At 39.7% G+C, this 26,680-nt stretch overlaps 1 long non-coding RNA gene across 2 annotated transcripts; it reads left to right on the top strand.

Annotated features, from left to right (window-relative positions):
* The first annotated feature begins 1,719 nt into the window (after positions 1 to 1,719).
* On the top strand, positions 1,720 to 25,884 carry LOC148860746 (uncharacterized). Of its 2 annotated transcripts, none has more exons than XR_016113124.1 (4): positions 1,720 to 2,144; positions 24,309 to 24,408; positions 24,502 to 24,563; positions 24,656 to 25,884. It is a non-coding gene; the product is annotated as an uncharacterized LOC148860746 (long non-coding RNA). The 2 variants fall into 2 exon arrangements; XR_016113123.1 differs by having other exon boundaries at positions 1,788 to 2,144; positions 24,499 to 24,563; positions 24,656 to 25,841.
* Positions 25,885 to 26,680: the final 796 nt, after the last annotated feature.

Below are 26,680 nucleotides of genomic sequence, written 5' to 3'. Positions count from 1 at the left end.
TTTATAAATCCATGTCTTGCAAACTTTTCACCTAAACAAAAAGAATTCGGAAGAATCCCATGAGCTCCAAAAAGAATTATTTTCCCAATTTGAAATAAAAAGAAAACATGTATTTTCAACAAAAAAAAAAGACTTCATAGAAATATAGAAGTAACATTATAAGGAAAACTTGGTACATTAGTGCATTGAGTATAACTTTAGGCAAAACACTTGAACTACCCTTAGGTTTTGTGAAATTGACTAACTGTACCTAATATTTACAAAATGACTTAAATTATCCCTAAGTTTTCTGATAATATCTCAAATACCTCTCATCCGTTAGTTCTTTATCACATTCTATTCACATGTGGCATCAAATGACTAATATGATATTTTTAAAATCCAAATTTTCCCTCTTTTTCTCCATCATCTTAATCACCAAAACCCATCTTTCCCATCACCAGCATCCCGTATTCACCACCAATGAATAATAAGAACATAAAAAAATCATAGGGAAAAGACTATAAGAACATGTCAAAATCCTTTGCCTTGTATTGTTTCTTTAATTTTTCAAAAACTTGTTGTCTAGATGGTCAAACCCAAGAGGGGTTAAATAACTGAACTCCTTTTAGAACCTTGAATGTGAATCTGATGTTGTGGAAAAGTAGTGTTATGGAGATCCAAGTAACTAAGGCGTAAGTGTGTAAGACAAAACAAATAACAAGAAAAATATAGTAAAAACCCTTATATATAATTGGTTGGACTTTCAGGTGCCAACCAAACCTTGGATAGTACCAACTAAACTTACGGTGTTAGCACCCAATTTTTGTTTGATCCTTTATTTGAACCCCAAATTCACTCTTGAACACCGATAAAACCATTTTGACACTACCGAAACTCAGAGAATCCAAAGAACTCCAAATCCTCAAAATCCACTATTAACCTCACCTAATATTAAAGTTACCAAAATACCCCTTGATCAAAATTGCCAAAATACCCCTCAAAGCCAGAACTACCAAAATACCCTCAACCAATTTTCCAAAATACCTTTTTTCTAAAATCCTCAAATACCCTTTGACCAAGCTACCAAAATATCCCTTCTTTCCAAATTCCCAAAATACCCCCATTGATCAAAATTACCAAAATACCCCCTCAAAGCCAAAATTACCAAAATACCCTCAACCAAATTTCCAAAATACACTTGACCAAGCTACCAAAATACCCCTTCTTTCCAAATCCCTAAAATACCCCCCCCCCCTTGATCAAAATTACCAAAATACCCTCGCCCAAATTCAAAAATACCCTTTTTTTAAAATCCATAAAATAGCCTTAACCAAACTACCAAAATATCCCTTCTTTCAAATCTCCAAAATACCCTTGATTGGAATTACCAAAATACCCTTATTGGCTAAAATGACCAAAATACCCTTCATTCACCAAATTACTTGAGTACTCTTCTAAACCTGCCCCTTAAAACCCCAAATTACCAATTTACCCCAAAATTACCAAACTGCCCCTCTTACTCCAAATTATCCTAACTTACCAATGAAACCTCCAAATCCTAACTTACCAATAATAGCCCCCTTTCAGTTTGGAAGCTTATGGAAACCTCCCTCTCTTCCCATTATAAATGGAAAGCATCATTCCCAAGAAAAGATAGAAGGGAAGGGAGCTAAAGAAATGAGAAAAGGTCCCTTTGACATTTGAAATAAAGAGAGATGGGGCTCAAGTGAGAGAGTAGAGAAAAGAGAGAGACTGAGGAGAAGAAAAGAGAGATACTTTATGAAAAAAAATAGAGAGAGATGAAAGAAGGTTCAGAGAGTGAAAATGGTGAGAAGAAGAGATGGGAAATGTCTCCTTGAAATGAAAGAGAGGGAAAGATGAGCTGAAGTTCAGAAAAGGGAAAAAACTCTATTCACAGATCCTACTCCCTAGTATGCGCGTCAAGCCCCGAAGAAGAGCTCCAGATTGGCGGTTGAGTAGGACGAGGAACCCTTGTCTCCTCCATTTCTCTATTTGCAGAACATCTCACTATTGGTGGTTGGTCTTCACCATCCTCTTGCTCAGAGTCAATTTGGAACGCCTTAACTGAGAAAAATCTCCCAAAACAATGACCCCCAAAGCTATTTCGCAACATTATTAATCTGATCCACAGGCCACAAGAGGTAAAGATCGATTACCTCATATTCACAAGTTTCTATTCGAATGACTCAATGTTTTGATTGTAGTTTTAGTTTTGCTTCATTCATTTATCTTTTTATTTCATTGCATTTTATTACCTATAGTTGTTCTCTACTGGCTTAATCTTTTTTTTTTCTACCTTGCATTCAAGTTCGAATATGAGAACTTGTGCATTCTCCAACATCTGAGAGGCACATGCTTCTTCTTCCTTTTGACCAGCCAGCCGAGTCTGAAGATGGAGTTCTGATAGCAAAGGAGCAATCCCTCGTCCTTTTGTTCAAGCCCTTGCCTCTAAAAGGGGGTTGGTCTGGAAGCAAAGGTAGAGGCATTTTGTTCCTTTCAAATGGTTGGAGGATTCGGGTGTTTTTATTTGAATCCAAAACAAAGAGGAGAATTTGGCATTTGCACTGGCTTATGCCTAACCCTCTCTCTGTCTCTCTCTCACACACACACACAGCTTACCCAGAATTGCCTTGTCTTGGCTAAATGGTATGGAGTCACTATCAGTTCCAAAATGTTTTACCAAATACAAAACCGGGAAGTCCTTCACTGCCAATTATCTATTCTGATGGGTGGCAACACCATCTGATCGGCCATGAAGCAAACTGCCGGTATTTTCCTAACGCCCACAAAGTGTTATCCTAACCTTATTCCCTGCCTCCACCTTCACACCTTGAAGACTCGATGCGAATGGATAGTTTTACAGATCCTATCCAAAACTTTTACATTCTCAAGGATATAATATTACAAGCACAAGAAACTACGATTCCTTTTTAATAGGGTAATAAAACAATTGCAAGGAAACTAACCCAACATACAAGATAACACAAATAAAACTCTGGCTTGAATGGGGCTTTTCTCTTTCCATCTCAAGGAAAACTTAAAAGGTCACTCTTCTTGTTGGCTCATATTTCCCTCTAGTTTTTTTGCTAAATCTTTCGAATCTTGCATGGTTACCCTCCCTTTATTTCTTCTTCTTAGATTTTATTGAATGGGGCTTTTCTCTTTCCATCTCAAGGGAAACATAAAAGGTCACTCTTCTTGTTGGCTCATATTTCCCTCTAGTTTTTTTTTTTGCTAAATCCTTTGAATCTTGCATGGTTACCCTCCTTTTATTTTTCTTCTTAGATTTTATAGCCAAAACAATATAGTCGTTATTTACTGTTATTGGACCATCAGAGGTTGATTAATGCTCTATTGGAAAGCTCTGAAGATGATTTTTTAACATGTTTCAAACATTTCCCAAAGAGATAAGAGTCATTGGTGCTCAAAGACTTGAAAACAAATCATGTGAGAAACTTTTCTTCGTGTAGTAGTCGACTGCTTATTCTACCCAGACACTGCTATATAGGTAGTTGATTATTGCTTTGGGGTAGTTGACTACTATTTCCTGACTGCTTCCTAGTAGCGTAGGTAGTTGTCGACCGCTTATTCTACCGACACTGCTACCATAGGTAGTGTATTATCACTCTGGGGTAGTCGACTATTGGTTCTTGGCTGCTTCTTGGTAGTCTACTACTGTGAGAAACTTTTCTTCGCTCAAAGAACTGAATCACCTCATAGGTAGTTTATTGCTCTAGGATAGTCAACTACTAGTACCTGGCTGATTCCTGGTAGTCTACCACTGACTGCATCCATGAAGGGATAGGAAATCCATCACATGGACGCCCAAAGATTGCGGAATAAGAGGGCGAATTTCAAAAATTTTCTCTCCCTTCAATTGGGAATCGAATTTTCCATTTAGAAAATCATATTTTCAAGAATCATTCTTGAACCATAAACTGAACCAGATCCGAACCAAAAAAGTAGGGGGAGATAATACCTGATACAGAGAAATAATATCTCTCAATGGAGGTGTTCACGCCCAAGGAAGGATCCAAAATCTGCTCCCACTGAAAATGGCGCAGTGCAGGGTGGAGCAGAATCAGCAGTGTTCTTCCAAAAGAAATTGATCATTCTCAAGAATCACCTGGACGGCTTGTGAATACAACTCCCACCAAACTTTTCTCCAAAATATTGGAATCAAGATCCAATCTTGATTTCTCCCCAAGAATTGGAGATCGAACTGCTGTAGGCGGCGGCTGTAGGAAGGAGGCGGCAAGAGAGTATTTGCAGGGAGCAGAATTCTCTCTTCTGTGATTTCAGCTCTGAAGACAAGACTATCTGTTGCTTGTGATTGTGTGTCTAAAGGCTGCCACCCCCTCTTCCTTTTATAGACTTAAAGGGATCAGCTCCTAATCCCATTAGGAGTTGCTAACCCAAATCATATCTGGATTAGAAGTCCCTTTAAGATAAGGGATAACCCTTATTTATCTGCAGATTACATCAGCCATCTCCTAATATAATTAGGAAATTTCCAAATCTAAATCTTATTTAGATCTTGGACTCTCTAAGTGGATAGGGTGTGGGCCCAATCCTATCAGCCGATCCATCTCAGAATTCGCCCCTTGAGTGACTAATCAAATTAGCCCAGTTCGAAATGGGCTTAAAGCCCATTTAAGGTTATGTATTCATTTAGCCTTCCAAACTACTGCCCAGCTGGGCTTCCTTGTATGGCGTGGGACCCAAACATTGATCTACACATCAGCCACATGGGTTCAGCCCAGCCTTTGTTACAAGGCCTGGCCGAATACACTGTTATGGACAATGCACCCCCTGAAAGCCATCAGATGGGCTCTATGGGCCCAACACTTACCCTAAGTGGTCCCTGGGCCAAGCCACCTTGTAACACCCAGGGACTGTGGGCAAATGCAAGATTAACCCATCATGTATTACCCTCAATGGTCTTACACTTAACTTCTCAGCCCATAATGATCATATACTGCCCGACAAGAGAGGACCTCTCCCTCGGCTGCAAGGAACAGTGTTGTACTCTCTCAAGTATGGATCTCGGGAATTAAAACCTTTTGCAAATCATTTCGAAACCATAATTTATATACTTTTATATATTTCATATAAAATATATTTTGCAAAACAAATCTCAACGATTGAAATCGGCTGCCGACAGTCTTGGTTCCATCAATGAGAGTGCATCCCCGATCATTACCTTTGTCCAACAAAGGGGTTGATCCTATCACTATGATCACCCACTCAGATGAATTCTCAAACTGTCCCAATATACCTAGGTTTTGACCCCCGCTAAGGATCACATTGATTGGTACATCAAAGACAGTCCAATCCGACACCTAGTGCAGTATCATAATTGAGTCTAGGGGTCGGGTGTAACTTTCTAGTTTTGCCCATCAATCTCCAAGGTCCAGAGCAATACTGGAAATCTGGTCCAGTTCAAAGATTCAATTAGTCCTACACTGTATGTGCCTAGGGTCTCACACCGGTAGCTGAGACAAGCCACCCCAACCGACTTGGTGGCACCACAGTGTCAGCCTTGTCAGGATAAGTCTCCCCAGACCGACCCACTGGCTGTGAACATTCTAAACTAACACGAGTCTCATTAAGTGTCCAGTTTAAGGGTATTACACAGAAACATACCAAGGGAACATGAATCAAATATGCACTTTTATTCATTTACAATAAACTCATAAAGTACACCATTTTGATTGAAGCTAAGGGCATACAAAACTGTTTAACAATCCGACTTTAGAAAACTTTAGTAATCAATTCCTAGGGTCTGGTAATCAACTCCAAATTTAGAATTTTCACAATTTAGCCCAATTTTGAATATGATAAGAGCCTAAAACATTTTCTAAGCTTATCAATTGTTAAAACTATGGTAGGTCTTAGTAAAGCCCATATAGATGTATTCTTGCAACTGGTTACATCAAGTTCTAAGAAGGTAAAAACAAATTAAGAGTTTGGAGCTTGTTGTCTTTTTTCTTCTTCTTAGTAGCCATATTATTTTTAGGAGGTTCATCAATTCATCATATGAACCAACTGCACTTTCTTGCCTTAGATTAATGGTTGTTTCTTCAACTATTTTGAGTTAAACTAAGAATTGTTTTTCTATGGCTGCAGACATTACTTTTTAAACTATTAGTACTCTTAATGAGTCTATTATTATCAAAACAAACACATAGCACCAACAAAACCCACTCTTGAAATTAAACCATTTGCATTAGGAAAAGAGTTCCACACTTAAAACAAAATGTAGAACAAAGACTTGCAAAATCTGGACCACACGAGAAGGGGAATCAAATTACCATTTTGGGTTTGGAAATTGGAGATTGTGAAGTCAATAGATGGCATAGGAGTGGAAATTGAGAGATGGGCTGTGGAGAATGAGGCCCAACTCAATGGATCATCCTCCAATTTTGATCTATGGCACTATTTGGCAAGTCTTTGCAACTATCATTTACTACAATCTAATCTTTGGTCAAAGTACTACCTCTACTCTTACCATTTTCTTTTGTAACCTTATTACCAACCAAGGTTTTACCTCTAATAATTAAAGTTGTGCTTAAAACATCACATGACTTGATCAATCCCATGTCAATCCACCTCTTAAGCCACAACTTATCCTTAATCAAAGTTTCTTCCTCATAGTTGTCAAGGCGCCTAGGCTATTCTTGGTGACACTGGGGTGCCTAGTCATCTAGGCAGGCGCCTAGGCTTTGCCTAGGTGATAAAAAATATATAATATAAAAAACTAGCTTTTTGCTAGTTCCCTAGTTTTATATATGATTCAACGTGTATATTAATTGAAAAAATGGCAATTATCTTTAATAAGAACTAAATTTCCTCTAAAAATGTGGCAAATATCTCATCTAAAAGATAAAAATCTTTTACATATACTAATTTCATTATTTTCAAAAATATTACAACTATAAAGTATTTAAAAGAGCAATTTCATATCAATTAGCAGGTAGTAGCTAAATAAGGTTATTAACTTTATATGATAAATATTCAACATGGAAAGTTAAATAGAGAAAACAATGATGGAGTTTTTGTTTTATTTAATTAGAGAGAGAATAGAAAAAACTCTTTATAATTTTATTCTTTCTTTTCTCTCATCAAAATCCTTTGATCTTTTAAATTTCAATAATAAAACATTAAAACAAGGTACAATTCATATATATAGCATATAATAAAATATTTTAATGCATATATTAATAAGATAAAACAATATAAGTGATATTATAAAAGGCGCCCGCCTTGTCATTTTTGTCGCCTAGGTGAGTGCCTAGTTGCCTAGAAGGGCACCTAGTTGCTAAAAGTCAACTATGTTCTTGGGTGAGGCTCGTAGCCAAGGGCACCTAGGCGATGCTTTGACAACTATGTTCTTGCCTAAATATTGTTTTTAAGCCATTACCCAAATGTCACTTTAAAAGTTTCATGAAGTTCTTTAGTCAATAGGTTATGCCAAAAAAAACTTCCTTCATAATAGAAAAAATCAAACATTGAACTAGTGGAGTGAGCAAAAGCTGAAGGCCCCTAATTTAATGAATCATCTATATATTTCAAGAATGTTTTCCACACCACCTATGTCATAGGTATGGTTTTTGTTTAGTCTAGGTGATAGTAAGGGAATGGTTTCCTACAATAGAACCTTAGTCTTTTTATTAAGGGTAAAATATTAAAACCTCCCCTGAGGTTTCTAACAATAAAAAAAACTCCCCTAAAGTTTCATTTTAATAAAAATCTCCCATGTAATTTTGAAAAATACAGTAGTTGCCTCCCTTCCGTCATTGTCCCAGCTAGAAAACATTGGCCTAATGCATTAATTTTTTTGAAAATACTAAATTCTACCCTTATACCTATCAATTCAAATGGAGATTTGCCAAAATACTTCAAAAAAAACTTTTAATTTTTAACTAAAAAAATCCCTAGGTCAAATTAAAGAGTAGACTAATTTAATTTTGTAAACTCGTTATGATTGAGTGGTCTAAAAGGACAAATCTAGCATTTTGATTATATTAAAATATTTTATAACAGATAGTAAGGACAATTTTGTAACTTCAATGTCTCTATCATGGAGACAATAATATTTTTTTCTTGATAATGAACTGAGATAATGATGGAAGGGAGGTAATTACAGGATTTTTCAAAACTATAGGTGATGTTTTTGTTAAAATAAAACTTTAAGGGAGGTTTTTATGATTGACAGAAACATAAGGGGAGGGATTTTTATATTTTACACTTTTATCAATTCTTAATTTATTAAGCTAATAGGAAGACTTTCCACCCATGATATGCACATGATAATCGGAGGCTCTCTTCCTATGTTTCTTTTTGCAACATCACCATGATGTATTCAAGATGCTGAGCATTTAGCTTCTTAGCATCAACTTATTCTCTAGTCATAACAATCCTTCTAATCCCTCTATATTTTCCTTCTCAAAAGAAAACTTGGACTAAACCTCAATGGTGAACGATGATTTGCTAAGCCTGATTAAAGCAAAGTTTCCTCCCATGATGTATTCAAGATGTTGAGCATTTAGCTTCTTAGCATCAACTTATTCTCTAGTCATAACAATCCTTCTAATCCCTCTATATTTTCCTTCTCAAAAGAAAACTTGGACTAAACCTCAATGGTGAACGATGATTTGTTATGCCTGATTAAAGCAAAGTTTCCTCCCATTAATCGTTTAAGCTAATCCAACTACCTAAAGTTTTTTTAGTAAGGGTAAAATATTAACTCCCTTAAATTTTTTAATAATCATAAAAACCTCCCCTAAAGTTTCATTTTAATAAAAATCTCCCATGTAGTTATGAAAAATACTGTAATTACCTCCCTTCCATCATTGTCCCAACCAGAAAACATTGGCCTAATGCATTCATTTTTTTTAAAATACCCAATTTTACCCTTATGCCTATTAATTCAGATGGAGATTTACCAAAATACTCGATAAAAACGTTTAATTTTTAATTAAAATTTTCCCAAGGTCAAATTAAAGAGCAAACTAATTTAATTTTGTAAACTCGTTATGATTGAGCGAAGTCTAAAAGGACAAATCTGGCATTTTGATTATATTAAAATATTTTACAACAAACAGTAAGGACAATTTTGTAACTTCAATGTCTATCATGGAGACAATAAATTTTTTCCTTGATAATGAACTGAGATAATGATGGAAGGGAGGTAATTGCAGGATTTTTCAAAACTATGGGGATGTTTTTATTAAAATAAAACTTTAATGGAGGTTTTTATGATTGACATAAGCCTAGGGGAGGGGTTTTTATATTTGACCCTTTTATTAATTCATAATTTATTAAGCTAATAGGAGGAATTTCCACCCATGATATGTACATGATAATCGGAGTCTCTCTTCCCGTGTTTCTTTTTGCAACATCACCTTGATGTATTCAAGAAGGTGAACATTTAGCTTCTTACATCAACTTATTCTCTAGTCATAAAAATCCTTCCAATCCCTCTATATTTGCCTTCTCAAAAGAAAACTTGGACTAAACCTCAATGGTGAACGATGATTTGTAAAGCCTAATTAAAGCAAAGTTGTTTCCCATTAATCGTTTAAGCTAATCCAACTACCTTCATCCCTTCCAACCCCATTGTTCTACAACAAAATTCACCATCGAGTCCTCCATCATTGTCTACAACTTTTAACTCACCACCAACATAATCGCTGACCGTTTTGCATTTGGCATTCCTTATTTCAAAAACTTAGTGCTCATAAGGACATTTTAACATCAAAAAAGAGATTGCACGATTTGTCAAAGAACTTATCTCCTTTTCCATTCATACTTAACAGTGATGTCCTATTGTTAGATAACTTAGGGAATACTTTGCCATTTTGAAAATAGTAATGTTATCATCGTAAAATCCTAGCAGACAGACAGTCTCCGAAGGTTTGAAAATGGCAACGGGAATGAGAGAGCATGTGGAGCAGAGAGATAAAGAGAGGAGAGAGAGAGAGAGAGGGAGAAGGGAGAATCCCATTGTGAGAAACCCTAGGTCAGACTTGTGATTATCTTGTCCCCATGGAAGAATTGTTCCCCCCCCCCCCTTTTATAGAGAGGAAGTCAAGGTTATCCAAGAAGAAGTTATTTCCTATTAGGAAAGTGGATCTTTCTGTTAGGAAAGAACATATTTTCTTTTGTTTGACTATTAAGGGATCATTATTGGAGAATCTTGTCCCTTCCGGATTCTTCTCCGTATACGACCCTATTATTCTGATGTGGCATGGGTGACACCATCATTTGGCGGTACTTTTATTGGGCCCGCATGTGTGATTTAAAGGCGCACGCATAACCGGCATTTATTCCCAATATACCGTAATTCTATGGTTTTGTAAAGGTGTCGGGTTCATCGTAGTTTTATATATGTATGGGTTCATCACAAATCCATGTGTCCGAGGTTCCTTGCAAACCCACACATGTTTTAGCTTTATCGCATATTCGTGCTAGCCAAAGTTCATCACAACCTGTCCCGGGTATGAGTTCCTCGCAATCACGAATCTGCAATGAACTCATCGCAATTGTGCGATGGGTTTTGGATTCATCATAGCTGTCCGTGTAGTGTTGGTTTGACACATTTTGTACTCTGATGGTCTTAGTGACCACCATGTACCTACATTAACCCCCCTGCTTATCGGTAAGTGGGAGCTTATCGATAAGAACTTGCCTTCGTATTTGTTTTTAGATCTTGGGGTGAATTGGTTTGCACGCATTGGGTCTTGGAATTTGCCCTATTTTGTGATTTTGTGTAAGTGGAATGCGTCTTGTGTCTACAATGGGGACTCCCTACATTTCATGGTTTAGCCCCCCTGTCTTTTGGTGAATTTCTTCTTGTTAATGGTCAATACTACGCCTTATTTGTGTGTTTCAACACCCTGATCGTTGACAAGAAGGAAAATAGTAAAAGATATTAGGAATTACTGTGTGTGGTGCTCCTTCCTAATAATGGGCAAGCTAGTGCTGAGTTTCCATGTTTTAGCCCCCCATGGCCATTGACAGGGGAGGGGGATAGCGAGGGAGCGTATGGGATTGCAATATCTATTGCTTTTTTCATGGCAATGGCCGGGTGGTGTTTTTGGATTTTTGGCCCCCTTGACTATTAGTAGGAAGGGAGGGAGTGGTTAGGGTTGATCTCGTTGTTGCTTTGGTGGGCGCAGCCCCCCTGTTATCTTGATAGAATGTCTTCTATCGAGAAAGTCGTGTGGTCTGTGAATTTTTGTCGTGGTTTGCAAATGTTGAGCGGTAACCAAATCATTTAAAGTTGGTCGCTTTGTGCGCTCCATCACAAATAAGTACTTTTCGTAAGTATTATAAGAGTTAATCGCAATCAAACATCAATACTAGTGTAATCAACAATTAATTGCGAACTAATAAAAAGAATTCATGTGTGTTCCTTAGTTTGGAGGCTCAGCGCAAGTATTAAATGTAGTTGAGAAAGAAAGTTGCAGGTGTTCGCTAATTGTGGAAAGTGCTTTGCAGGTTTGTAGGAAACGTCAAGGTGACAGGATTAACTATTTTTGGGTTGAGAGCCCATTGGACTCTATCGTAATTGGCACAGACATAGTGAACTTTATCGCAGATCGAACAATGTTATTCCAATATACGAGGTACTATTATGTGCGATAAAGTTACGTAAAATGAGTAAATATTTAATGTGTTCATAGAGAGGAGTTATCCCGATATCACAACATTGTCGTGTCTGAGGTCGACAGGGGCCCTCCACGGGTGATACAGTTGGAGTTCGACCAATATAAATATAAATTGTTAGCAAAAGTTAGGGTTTCATCGCAACCCTATTTGGGAAGCGACTACCCCAAAGGCTGATTATGAGTATCAGGCCTTTGTTGCCTTTCGGAATAAGATTTTGGTTAGCGTATTAGAGGGAAACCTGAACCTTCATGTGGGAGTGATGTAGCGATGGTCAGAATTAGTGTTGTTCTTTAGAAAAGAATTGTTGTCAGTTATGCGAGACAAGTGGAGTTTGTCTTCCCTTAGCTCATCGTAGTTAGGCAGAGTATTTGTTGTATAAATTGAGTAGGAGTCATACCTGCTATCGACAAAGCCCCCCAATGGTTACATACAGGTATGGTTGTGCCTAGGGTTGCCAGTAGGGTTGTTCACGGGTCGGTTTACTGGGGTTTTCCCAACCAACCCGACCTGGTCGGGTTACCTGAGGTGGAAACCGAAACCGACCCATTGATAGGCAAAACTAACCTGGTCGGTTTGAGTCGGGTTGGGTCGGTTTCAGTTTTGCTCCTGTACAAAAAGGGCAGAGAAGCCTAGAACTAGAAGGAAATTTATTTGAGAAGATGGGAGAGTTGGGAGAGCCAAGTTCAAAAATCAAATGATGTCTTGAGTTGAGGACTTGAGGGGGCGAAATAGAAGAGAAGACAAAAGTTATCAATAAAATAGAAAGTCAATTTGTTTTATAAAAAGAAGGCTAAAATATTTATATATCAAAAACTTTCTAAATTCTAGTCTAGGTAAAAAAGGACACCTAATTCTAATTGTAATTGCCTAATGGGTTGCCTATTTGGTGTAAAAGACTATAGAAATTAGGATAGATACAATTTAGGTAAAAAATGACACCTAATTCTAATAGAAGAGAAAAATTGTCAATAAAAGTTATCAATAAAATAGAAAGTCAAACTGTTTTATAGAAAGAAGGCTGAAATATTTATATTTCAAGAAACTTTCTAAATTCTAATCTAGGTAAAAAATGGCACCTAAGTCTAATTGTAATTGCCTAATGGGTTGCCTATTTGGTGTAAAAGACTATAGAAAGTAGGATAGATACAATTTAGTTAAGTAGGAACTACCGAACTAGAAGAGTAATTGGTTCGGTTCGGGTCAGTTTCGGTTTTCACACAAAAAAACTGAAACCGACCCGATATATCGGTTTATGAATTTGCCCAACCCGAAACCGACCGGTGCTAATGAAAACTCGACCAACTCAGGTTGGGTCGGTCCGGGTTGGTCGGTTTGGTAGGGTTGGGCCTTCTTATGAAAAACCCTAGTTGCCAGGGCTTTGGTGGTGCCTTGGATTTCCGATGTTTGGTTGGGCCTGGGATTGTTAGGGCATAGGAAGCCTTATTGCAGCATTGGTGATGCGACTATGTCGTATGAAAGGTGTTGTAAATGGATGGTATAGTAGAGTGTGTAAATGAGGGAGTTGCTTAGTGTCACAACGTTTGTTGTGTCTGAAGTCTCTAGGGGCCCTTGATAGGCGATACGGTTGAAATTTGATCATAGTGCAAATATAAGGGAAAACTTGTTTGTAGCATGTTACTTTTTGTGCTTGTGATCATCGCATGAAAGGGTTGCATTAGTAAGTTTTGGCTAACGAGTCCTCTGTTGGGTTTCATCGTGATCGAGTGCAAGTATGTTGTGATTTTATCGCAATTCATTAAAGGAGATGATTAGTGTGGATTTTGTCTTCTGAGGTGCAATCAAGAGGAGTTGACTCAGATAATCTTATATGACTTAAGTAACTAAGCAAGAGGGTTGCACCTGTATTGAAACATTGTTAGGTGCGGGAGAACACCAAGCAAAAGAGTTGAAGTATGGGATGTGCGTTGACGCCTAGAAATGAACTTGTGCCTTTTGTGGGTGAAGGAACACTGATGCAGTTTTGTTAGCCTTTCTAGGACTACTTTTTTCCATACCTTAGAGGGGTGGGGCCCTTCATGAGCTATAGTGGGCACTCAGTCTATCGCGACCAAACCTTGGGAGGGTTGAGTGTTGTTTGCAAGTGGAGTGTTATTGCTAATATTGGACGGGTGAAGTTTGTCTTCCCAGATTTTATTGTGGTAGGGGTCATATTTCCTGTCAATGGAGCCCCCCAATGGTTTCACGGATGTCTTTCTGTGCCTAGGATTGCCAAGGCTTGTTTGTGCCTGGGGTTACCAGGGATTTATCTATGCCTGGGTTGCTAGGGCTTATCTGTGCCTAGGGTTGCTAGGGATTTCTCTATGCCTGGGGTTGCCAGGGCTTGTCTATGCCTGGGGTTGTCAGGGCTTTCTCTATGCCTGGGGTTACTAGGGCTTGTCTATGCCTGGGGTTGTTAGGGCTTTCTCTGTGCTTGGGGCTGATAGGGCTTTGTTTGTGCCTAGGGTTGCTAGGGCTTTCACTATGCATAGGGTTGCCAGGGCTTTGTCTATGCCTGGGGTGCTAGGGCTTTGTCTATGCCTAGGGTGCTAGGGCTTTGTCTATGCCTAGGGTGCTGGGGCTTATTGCTAAGATGCCCGGGGTGTCCAGGGCTTTGTAGAGATGCCTGGGGTGCCAGGGCTTATTGCTGAGGTGCCTAGGGTGTCTAGGGCTTTGTAGAAATGCCTAGGGTGTTGGGGCTTATTGCTGAGGTGCATAGGGTGTCCAGGGCTTTGTAGAGATGCCTGGGGTGTCGGGGCTTATTGCTAAGGTGCCCAGGGTGTCCAGGGCTTAATACAACTAGGGTGTCAGCTTGGAGGCAGTGCCCGGGCCTAGTAAACCAGGCCTACAATGAATGGGTTGTACTGCTGATCAAGATTTTTATGTAATGCTGCAAGAAGTGTGTTAGCAAATTGCAAGATATGTGATGAATGGGTAACCGCTTGATTAAAATTCATTTCAAAATTCACAAATCGATTCAAAGTCATATCTTCACTGCGGAGTAAAAAAGGGTCTTATTTGAAAACATATTCTCGATAAATACGGTAAGATGCAACTTTAAAACCAAATAATATATTTTAAGAGTCAATATTGAAAGTACATTTTGAAAATAATTATGTGACAGAGACACCATATAAAATAGTGTGTTTTGGGAATGATTTTGGAAGGAAAGAAAGAAGAAAAAGAAATAATACAAATTTTGTTAAAATGCCATGTTTTCAAATCATGTTGAGAAATTGAATACATAATTTATTTAGAAAAGCATAATTGAGATGACATGTGTATAAGTAAAAGATGAAAACTGCATGAGAGCATAAAAAAAAAGGCTGAAATGTAATCCACTAATGAATCAAATATTCACCACAACAGCGAAAATACAAAGTACTAATCAATGACAGTAATGAAAATTATTCGATGACCTAGGGTGAAGCATTCCTAACAACGTGAATAATCCTAGCAATCATTAATAATGACAGTCAATGAACATGAAGAGAAAACTGCATATTAGCCACTTAATTTCTTATGGAACTAATAAATCAGTAGTTAAATGTAAGAGACAAACCATTACTTTATTATTTTTTACCCTTTTATTATTTATTATTTACTTATTTCTTTTAATTTTAATTTTAATTTTATTTATTATGTTTTTGGACTTAGCATGATGAGATAAACCAAACTTTGTTTTAGTCAAAATAGGTTTAAGATGCATGCGCGTATTATTTTGCCAATGTTAACACGAATTTGTGCTCTATTCAAAACATTGAATTAATGGTAAAGCCATAGTTAGCTAGGGTTCGGATAACCTATGGGGATACGTTTCTTCTGTTTATTTATTCATTTGCTTTTGTATTCCTTTTTTTCATTATTATTTATTTTATATTTTCATAGTGATTTCTAATAATTAACGCCCCATCTTTCCTTCTGAATTCTCAAAACATTGAATTAATGGTAAAGCCATAGTTAGCTAGGGTTCGGATAACCTATGGGGATACGTTTCTTCTGTTTATTTATTCATTTGCTTTTGTATTCCTTTTTCATTATTATTTATTTTATATTTTCATAGTGATTTCTAATAATTAACGCCCCATCTTTCCTTCTGAATTCTAAGGATGAGTGGCTATGTCACCAAATTACCATATTTTGTGTTATTGCATTAATTTCCAAAAAAAGGTTGATTGAATAAAGTATAACTTTCTAAATAAGAATGGTCCTCCGACCAAAATTGAGGTTTAATAATTTAATATTTGTCTTGTATTATAACTTAAATATTTTCCCATCGGAGTCGTAAAATAATCAATGTTAGAATTACCTAATATGACAGGATTCTAATTTAAAACAATTATTTTGAATCATTTAACATTCAGATTTATTTAAAGCCCTATAACTGTAACTGTATCGTGATTGATTAAAAGATGATTTAGTTTATATATTTTAATATTGCTAATGACAAGTAAGCAGCAATTATTAATGGCGACCATTCATGTCATGGCGAGATTGGAAACCGTGTATGACACGGCTACTTAGTTCTTCTTGTTTTTTTTTTTTTCTTCTTTGAGGCGGGTTGAGGCCGTCCTGTTTGGCATTAGCACAAACGGGTCAGCAACGACCCATCTCGGCATCTCCTACCTTCTTCTTCGCCCGATGGGCTTTCCCGCAACGTCCTGTGGTTGCGAAAAAAACCGTCTCTTCTTCATAACCGCACCTATAGCGGGAGAGAATACCTGTGTACGGGATTCAACGGCAATCTTCCGGTGAAGCGGTGTCCTTCTAAACGGTGCCTTCTTTTGTTGTCTTTGGTTTCTCCACCATCTTTTGGTTCACACCAGAATGAGGTAATGATCGACGCTTTGACGTAGCCTCCTACGATTGCCTCGGATAGAGTTTTGGCGCCACTGAATCATCTGATTGCTCGGACGGTAGATGCGATGTACCCGGCTTCAGACGATTGATGTTGTAAGGGACTCCAATCCGATCAGACAGTGGTTATTCTCAGTTGGGCTTCAATCTACCAGGCACTAGCAACAGGTTCCTCGGCAGACGAATTCCAAACAGGGGAGGTTGGGAGTGGGAAGACCTCAATCGGCAGCGCTGATGAGTGAGCCTACGATAAAGATGGAGGCGAGAGAACCAGTGATCGGAATCAACTCGCAAAGACAGGTAAAAAAAGCAATACCGGTACATTGATCGAACAGAGATCCAACAGATGCAGGAGATGGTTGTCGTTCCACTGCATAAGGACGGAATCGAAGAGACTGGAATTGGCAGGGGAACAGGGAAAAGCAAATAGAGAGAAAAACGATAAATAGTTGGGTGGATCGGCTTCTAAGGTTCGATGCTTGAAGAATAAAAAAGGGTCCACGGTCCGCCTTCCTGGTGTCAGTGATAGGGTAGAGCTGCCGAATATGGCCACACAAAGAGACTCCGATTGTGAGGCTCCCGGTCGGTGAGTTCTGCGATCCGTAACCTAAAGGGAGAATCCCATTGTGAGAAATTCTCCCCTTTTATATAGAAAAAGTTTAGGTTATCCAAAAAGTTATTTACTCTTAGGAAAAATGATCATTCTGTTAGAAAAAAAGATATTTCCTTTTGTTTGACGATTAAAGGATCATTATTGGTAGGGTTATTCATAACAAGGTCCAACCTGACCAAACCGACCAACCCAGATCGATCCAACCTGAGTTGGTCGGGTTATCTTTAAACCGGTCGGTTTCGGGTTGTAAAACATCATAAACTGATGGTTCGGGTCAGTTACAGTTTTCTTGTGTGAAAACAAAACCGACCCAAACCGAACCGATTTAGCTAAAAAAGCATGTTATTGTATAATTTGTTTAGTTGTTCATAATCCTTTGTGCAGTGCATACAAGTTGATATAATGTTTGAAATTCATGATTTCAGTTTTTGTGGTGAAACTAATCTCTAATCCTAGATGCTTATCAATTTGTCTTCTTGTCGTCTTCACTTCTATCGAGAATAATTTCTCAAACTGACAATCCAAACTTGCACCACACAAGCACATGGGGGGCATGGTTGAACTTAGAACCGAAACCAACCCAACCCGACTCAAACGACCAGGTCGGTTTTGCTTAACACTAGGCCAGTTTCGGTTTCAAGTTAAGGTAACCCGACCAGGTCGGGCCGGTTGGAAAAACCTCAGTAAACCAACTCATGAACAGCCCTAATTATTGGAGAATCTTGTCCCTTTCGGATTCTTCTCTGTATATGACCTTATTATGCTGACATGGCGTGGGTGACATCATTGTTTGGAAGGCGTACTTTTATTGGGCCCGTATGCATGATTTAAAGATGCACGTGTAACCGGCATTATTCCCAATATACCATGATTTTGTGGTTTTGTAAAGGTGTCGGGTTCATCGCAGTTTTACGCATGTTCTGGGTTCATCACAAATCCGTGTGTCTGGGATTCCTTACAAACCCATGCATGTTTTAGCTTTATCGTAGATTCGTGTTAGCCGAAGTTCATCACAACATGTCCTGGGTATGAGTTCCTCGCAATCGCGAATCTGTGATGAACTCATCGCAATCATGTGATGGGTTTTGGATTCATCACAGGCACCCGTATAGTGTTGGTTTGACACCTTCTGTACTTTGATGGTCTTAGTGACCACCATCCACCTACAAGTAAAGATACCTTTAGTCAATTTTACAAAACCTAACGGTGTAGTTTAAGTATTTTACCCTATAACTTTTTATCTATCAACTTTTGGTTTGTCATATGAATTTTGGGTATTGTTATACATTTAGGATCAACAATGAGAGGGTATGTGGCCACTCTCTTAATCATGAGGATGAACTCATATATATTTGAGATTTCATGACAATAAATTAAGTTCATACATGAGATTTTGAACTTATATTTAGCAAGGAAACTTGTAATAATACATACAAATGATTGTTAGAAGCTAGCCATACGAAGGTTATTCTAGACATCTATTTGGTCTTTAGAGCTCCAAAAACTAGGGGTGGCCACGAGTCGAGCTCTTCATGAGCTACTCGAGCTCGACTCGGCTCAGTTTCAACCGAGTTTTAAGGTGAGCTCAAGCCCAATTCACAAGCTCGACTAATAAACAAGCCAAGCCTGAGCCTAATATAGCTAAAATTTGATCGTTAAGCATTTATGTTTATGGAAATTCTCAAGGGCTAAAATTTGATCATTACTTGATTTTTGACCAAAAACTATTAGGAATTATAATAAGTTTGTCTTTCAGTTCACTCCTCTCACTTTTACTTGTGTAGGCGAGGTAAGGCTTGGTTAGGGAGCGGTCTCTTTGAAAGACGGAGAAAGGTCTCGTGAGTAGGGAAAAATGAGGAGTCTCTCTAAGGATACGAGAATATGAGAGATGGGGTGTATTAGGGGGTATTGGGTGATAAGTGCTTAAGATCGGAAGAATTCTAATACAAGGAGGATTTCTATTTATGGGAGAGATCACAAGATCTAAAAAGGTAGGAGATAAAGGCATTTGTGGCGTATCGAGAAAGGAAATATTTGATTCACTGTCAATTATAAAGTACGCTACTAGGGTTTCACCACATGTTTCATGAGGATTCTCTCGAAGATCGGCTTTTCTTTTCCCCGAGATCTCTCATTGCTCACGTGTGTTACTTCCTTTCATGCACTTTATTTAATTGACGTGGCCTTTGATGACGTTACCATTTGGCGGGCGGCATCAAGTTAACCCTATGTGGCGTCTCACTGCATCATTTGATGATATGCGTTCCATGTGTGCCTCACCACAGGCTCGGCCCGAGTTTCCATCAGTCTGGTTCGCGAGTAGGTTTATGTCGTCGATTTATCATAAACCTTGGTGGATGTGGGTTTATCGCACGCTCGAATAGGCTTAAGGTTCTTGGATGGGTTCGATCAAGGTTTTCCCTAGTTTGGGTATCGAGTAGGCCTGGTTGGCCACGGGCTTATTGCGATTTTCTACAATTTACGTTGTGAGTTCATCGTAGGGTTGATGGTGTGTTGCGGGTTCATCGCAACATGGGGATTGATTGTGGGTCGTTCGTACACATCTTTGTGGTACTAATCTTGATGTTTGATGTTTTTTGAGGGGTTAAGCGAGCACTATGTACCTACATTAACTTATCGATAAGTGGAAGCTTATCGGGAAGCAATTTGTTCTTCCATATCGCAGGGCTATGCAATGTTTGGTCTGGTAATTTTCCTGTTATGTAGCTTTGGCTTTGTAGTGGTGGTTTCTTGCGTTCTATAGTTTAGCCCCCCTGTCTTTTGGCAATTTGCCTCCTATCAATGGTCAATGCTATGTTGTATTTGTGCATTATAGCCCCCTTACCGTTGATAGGAAGGAAATTGACAAAACGCATTGTGAATCACCTTGGTAGGTTGGTGTGTCCGAAAGCGTGCCGTTAACCACTTTGGAACACCAGTTTCAATATTTATAAATTTTTCAATTCTCAAAATAACTACAAAACGCAGTTAGTGGTGAGAAAGGGGTCGTATCCATAGGGATGTGAGGGAAAAATTGTTACGTACTTCAATCCAGACAAAATAACAAGACTTGAGATTGCAGAAATACAAAGTTTAATTAACTGAAATCGAATCCATTAAAATAAAATTATAACAATGTTGAAAGTAGAAATTGCAGAAAAATAAATAATTAACAAAAAAACTAAATAAAAAATATGCAACTCGGTCAGAGGTAGTAGTCTCCAGATCTATCCTTTAACCCTCGAACTCCTCGAATTGCGCCTTCTATCTTACCTGGCCGAATTTTAGATATGCAAAAAGGAAGACAAAAATTAAATTTGATAAAAATAAATTACAGAAATAAAATAAAAACTAGAAATTAAAGAACGAAAAATAAAAACATACATAAAAAAAAATCTAAAACTATGGGAAACTGGTTGGAATCCAGATCCAGAGGTGGTAGTAGTGACTAGGTGAACTATAAGCATGAAGCCCTCCTCTTGCCTAGGCGTTTTCCTCTTCCTTTACCCTTGAACTTCTCAAAACAGCATTCCGTCTTACTTGGGGGCAGAATCCAATCCATAGAAATTAAATCTAAAAGATTGTTAGAATAAAAATAACATAAAAGAAAATAAAGAAAACGAAAGGGATAGTTGATGAAATCCAATGGCGATAGTTGTAGATTGGCTGGACTACTTACAAGAACCCCTCCTGACAAGATCTGGTCGTCCTTCCCTTCTACAACCCTTGAACTCCTCAAGAAATCTTAGCCTTGTGAACTGGGTGACTTGACCAACCCCTTCTCAAGGGCCCCTTGGGTCCTTTTCATAGAGAAGGGTGGACAAAATTGGGATTAGAGAGAAGGAGAGGGGCAGCAACTGGGTTTTTGCAGAAATATGGGTGCCCTAGGGTTGAGAATGGAGGGTCATGATTGTTCTAAGGAGATCCTAAGGCTAAAAGAGAAGGAGAGGGCACCCAATATTCTGTAGGGCTGAGATTTGGGCGCTCAGAATGGAGGGAGCATATTTAAGCGCCTAGAACTGGAGAAATGTGATTAGTTGGTGCGATGTGCCACCTTAAGGTGATTGGTTGAGGTTTGAGTGAGGTGTAAGGCTAGGATGCTATATAGGGAGAGACCTAAGGGTACGAGGGGTTGTTAAGGCTTGAATGATTGAGATTAGAGGTTAGAGAGAGTGGAGGGTGGAGATTTGATAGCCTAGGGCAGTTAGGATTTGTTAGAGGTGAAAAGAATGAGTGGCGAGACGCCCTAGGGTTTGCTAAGGAGAGGGGAGTATGCTAATACAATAGGAGGGGCGCCTATCTAGGTTTGACAGATAGAAAGCGACCTCCTATGCTTAGTTTTTCACAGAAACACCCCCTCTCTCAGCTGAAATTCACACCAACTTCCCAAAATTTGCATTTCAGCCCTGAAACTTCCCCAGTTTTCCCCAGGATTTGCACAGGGACCCTTAGAGGTCACAATATTGAAATGAACTAGGAAAATGACACATTTTTACTATTCTAAGGCTTAAAATACCCTTGAAATGATGCCCTTAAGGCATGAAAATACAGAATTATCATAGGTGCACGGTGTTGGTTGATGGCAGGTGAATTATCTGTTGTCATCATTTGCCATTAATGGGCATTCAAATAAAAGTTGGGTGATGACCATGCTACGGCTTTGATCATTATTTATCTCGTTTGTTGTAGTATAATGAATGTCATGTGCATCGTTTGGATGTTTTGTAGCTAGATGGTGGCAACGAATGCCGCATTATGTCTGCAATTAATGCATCATTGTGTCCCACTTTTCGGAATGTGCATTTGTGGATTATTTCCAATCACTTTTGTGTAATGTTTCATCTAGGCATGTCGGTTGGGCTTCCTCGCTACTTGGTTGTAATTCTTCACCCTGCAGGGTGAGTAATGTCTTAAAAAAAGGCAATATGCATCATTATTTTTCGTCTTGCCCACTTGCTCTTGTCTGCTCGTTACATCTACTGCGTTTTAGTGTACGTTTGTCAATTCCTCCTTTGTTCGTGCTTTCAACGATGGCTCTCGATCAACAAAGGAAACATGACAACGTTGGGGTTTTTGATGTCCCCCACATGATGGATGTTGCCAAAGCCGTTGGATCCACAACATCGTCTCCGGAAGAATCCTCTCTTACAAGACTATCAAACAATTCAGAACTTGTGTTTGTCTGTGGGCTGCTTGTGAAGTATTGTAATAAGAATGACATAGCTCCTTTGGGGTACAAGGTTGTGGATTGTGTTCTTGTCCAGGGCGTCCATTAGAATGACAAGTTTTCGGTGACAAAGTCTATGGTGAAATTCGTAGTGGCAATTATTCAAGGTGGTTGGTTACCTCCCTTCGAGCTTTTGTCTGTCATTGTCGGTCTGGCTTTAAATACGCTTGCAATGATGATGCATGATATCATGAATCTCCTTATCGATCAGTTATCATGGTTCATACTTGCGCAATTGTTGGAGAGTTGTGACTATTTTGTTGCTATTGGTTTCCGTGTGGGGCGTATTGAGAAGCATGTCGTCTTGCTAGAGCACATGTTTTGGAAGGCGGGTCTTGGGGAGTCACCGCTAGTTTTTGGCTAGTCTTTGAGGGATGTGTGTTTTTGTATCGAGGTAGCCAAAGCGAAGCTCACTAAGGCTACCAAGAAATTGGAGGTCCCCATGGCTGAATGCGCTCGTCAGCGCGAGTTGGTAGCGGAGTATGAAGCAGAGATGGGAGAATTGAAGTTGTTTGAGGCTCGAAGGTCACTACTGGAAAATAGTGTCAATAAGGGAGGAGTGGGCTGCTTTATGAGATTTGTACATGTCTATTTTGTACTAAATGAAATTCTATATTTGATTTCTACTACCATTTTCCTGTGTAATTAATTTATTGTTGTTTGCGTTATTTTGTATCTTAAGACTTGACCGCAAAGAACCTAGTGCCTATTGAATTCGGTTATAATCATGTGATACCAAGGGCGTGGTGACCTTTATCGCAAATTGAGCGATGTTTCTACTAGTGGGTGGATTTGTTTATATTGTAGCCCCCCTGACATTTTCCATTTGTAAGCTTCAGCCTCCCTAGCTACTTTGGATGTACCAGTTTTATTGTTAGTCCTTCTCTAACTGGTAGGAAAGGGGGGAGTTTACGTTATTAGTGGCTAGGTAGGGGTAGGGCCCCCCTTGCAGGGCGGCTCATAGGTCGTTCAATCGAAAAACCCTCTTTTTTTTACGGTTCGAGGCCGTCAATGAGGTTGGGGTGATTATTGGGTAGTGCTAGCGTGGTGGGCATAATTAGCTGGCTTTTCGTTAATTAAGCGGTAATTAATAGGACCTGACCACTTGTATGAGATTTTTCGTGGCCTGATGATTAAAGTGGCGGCAGTACACGTGGCGCTAGGTTTGAACAAATGCACCATCTTGCCCCGTGGACATCGGGACGCCCTTTGCTAGTAAGGCCCGGTTGGTGGCCTGGCCTAGTGTAGTTGCCTATCTTGACCGCACTAGCAAAACACAGTTGGTTGCACACCATCCTGATCGGGTGTTGCATCAATTTGGGTATGGCGATATGGGTGCCTAGTTTTCATGAGCTCGCCTTTCCTGGCATGTCGGGGCTTCCCAGGTAGTATATTTCAGGGCTCAGGGGTGCAAGTCGCTTTGGTTGGTGTATCTTTGCACTATTTTTGGGGGTTTTCAGGAGCTGATATGGGTGAACCCCCACCTCCACCTTGTGTTGGCACCCCCTGAGGGGTACGCTGCTAACTTGGGCGGGAGGTCGTCTCCAACTTCATTACACTCATAGGTCAAGAGGGGTGCCAAGCGTAGCCGAGGAGGGCTTGTTTTGGGGGAAGAGGAGTTTGTTCGCCCTCCTATTGTGAAGAGGAGTCTGTTCGCCCTTCGAGGTTTGTAGAACCATCTATTGGCTCGGGCGAGGCTTCATCGCGGGCCCAGGGGCGTCAAGTGGAGGTTGACTGGGAATCTATAGTACCTCCTCCAAAAAGGGAGGCTTCATCGGCAGTCGTAAGAAGAAGATGGCACCCCCCCCCCCACCCAAAATAGGGTTCTGAGGATGATGATTTGGTATATGACTATTGCTATTGTGCTCTTTTCCTTTCTAAGTTGTATTATTGCTATGTGGTTGAGCTAATACTTTTTGCCTATCCTTCTTATAGGCTGTGGAGAGTGATGGAGCCCAACTGGACATGGAAGTTCTAGTAGTTCCCTCTGAGCAGTCAACGGGAGTTCCAACTAACTCCTGATAGGATAGATTTGGTGAGTAACTTAGCACTTATGTTTATGTTAAAATGTTGTGCTTATTGCTTACAATGGTGATTAACGGTTGAACAGTCTTTTGTTTTAAAGCAGGTGGATTGCGAAGAGGCACAGTCCAGCAAAGGTGTCGCGGGGGTTGGTGAGCCGGGTCAAAGGTAATTCATGTTGTTTTCTTCGTTATTCTTTTACTATTTGGCACACGGCCAGAGCCGTTATGACTGATTGTTGGTATATGACTGTATCGTAGGTGCCCTTCTCTGAGTATCCCCCGGGGTGCTAGACACACCTTTCTTCAAGCATTTGGCTGAGGAGCTAAGGTCACTACAGCCCCTAGTCCCAGTTATGAAGTTGCTGAGGACGTTGAGGGTGACAACAACGTCATTGATGCTATTGTGCAGGGGGTGCATCAAGCCGGTCAACAGGCTGTGGAATCGGCAACACGTACAAAATCTCCTACGTCCATCACTGTTGATGCTGAAGCCCCTGTGAGTGCAAAGCGTAAAGCTCTGATTGAGCTAGAATCTGCCATCGTAATGGGTGGTTCCCCTGGAGACATGCATGACCAGTCTGGAGAAACTGACGTGAGGCTTGAGGTTGATCCAACTGTTGAGCCTGAGGACCCCATTGTCGCAGAGCTTGGGATTGTCTTCCCCCCCGAGGAGCTGACTTGTAAAGAGGAATTGGTTTAGATATAGTGGGAGCTCCTTGAATAATGCAATAATCATGACATCCCGACTCTTCACTTCCCGGTTATAGACTTAGTTGTGGTTCAGGGTGATTGTAAGGGTGTTCACTACAATATTTCCAATACAGTGGCAAAGTTTGTGTCAACTGCTATACGCGTTGGGTGGCTGCCAAAGGGGATACTGCATCCTGAGGTCTTAAGCACTGCGTTAAACACCATTGCCATGCTGATGAGCCAGGTGATGACCCGTCCGGCGGAGGAGCTACCATGGTCTGACTTCGCTTCCTGGCTAGAGGCTAGCTGAGGTTTTACATCAATGGGTTTCTTCATGACACAGATTGAAGAGCATGTTGTCATGTTAAACCATGCCTTCTGGAAGGCTGGCCGGGACATACCGCAATCTGATTTGTTTCATTCGATGAAGGACGTTCATTAATGCTGGAAGGTAGTCAAAGCGAGCATTACTAGAGTCGCGGATAAGCTTAAGAACCTTGAGGATGAGTGGACACGGTAGAAGCAAATCTTAGTAGATTATGAGGTGGAGTTGGATAATTAAAGAAATTTGAAGAGACTAACCATGTATTAGAGAGTATATTTGCAATACGCGAAGAGTGGGCCAAGTGACCATTGATTGTGCTGAATTGTAATGGGCTATTCCGGGTCTTCTACGATGTAATGTGCATGTGTGGCAATTTTGATTTTAATTTGGCAATTTTGTAATCATAATATTTATGTAATGTAAAGAAACTTTCTATTTTGGACAATGTCGAAAAAAAAAAGTTTCAGATTAATCGCACTGTGTGTTTATACATATCATGGCGCGAGTTTCGTATACTATGTCGCAATGTGTTGGGTAGTTAAGTGATGCTTTTATGAGATATTGTCACATGGGTTGGCATAGATTGTGTCCCAAATAACGATAAAAGACCTATTCGCAACACATTGCCTTTGGTGACCCCTGTGCGGAAGGTGCGATCAAGAGATGTTGGTTGACGAGTCCTCCGTTTGGTTTTCCTGTGATTGGGTACGGGCATATTGTTGCCCTATTGCAATTCGTCAGGGGAACGAACGCTGTGAGTTTGACCCCTGAGGCACGATCAGGGGAGTTGACCCCAATAACCTTATGCGAAGTAGTTAATTAGGGGATTGTGCCTGTGTCAGAATGTTATTAGGCACGAAAAGATCACTAAGCATAAGAGGCAAAGTGTGAGACTTGCCCATGTCTTGAAATGGACTTGTGGCTACCGTGGGGAAATGGGTTGTCGTATCTTATTATCCTTTCTAGGACTATGTGTTGTCTTATCTTAAAAGAGTGAGGTCCTTCATGAGTTGTGCCATGGGCACTCGGTTTATCGCAACCAAATTTTGGGGATGTAAGTGGAGTGTCATTGTTGATGTTAGGATGGGGATTTATTACTATTAAAAGAGTATCTTCGTTTGTGGATATGGTAGGGGTCATACTTCCTGTCGACGGAGTCCCCCAATAGTTTCATGGAGGTGTGTTTGTGCCTAAGGTTATTAGGGGTTCGTCTGTGCCTAGAGTTGTCAGGGCTTGTCTATGCCTGGGTTACCATGACTTTGTTTGTG

Source organism: Nelumbo lutea, chromosome 4, assembly GCF_056320005.1.
Source record: "Nelumbo lutea isolate HS-2025 chromosome 4, American lotus-T2T, whole genome shotgun sequence".
NCBI classification, from domain to species: Eukaryota; Viridiplantae; Streptophyta; class Magnoliopsida; order Proteales; family Nelumbonaceae; genus Nelumbo; species Nelumbo lutea.
The sequence above is the reverse complement of the archived record's forward strand: the minus strand, read 5'-3'. Positions and strand labels throughout refer to the sequence as shown.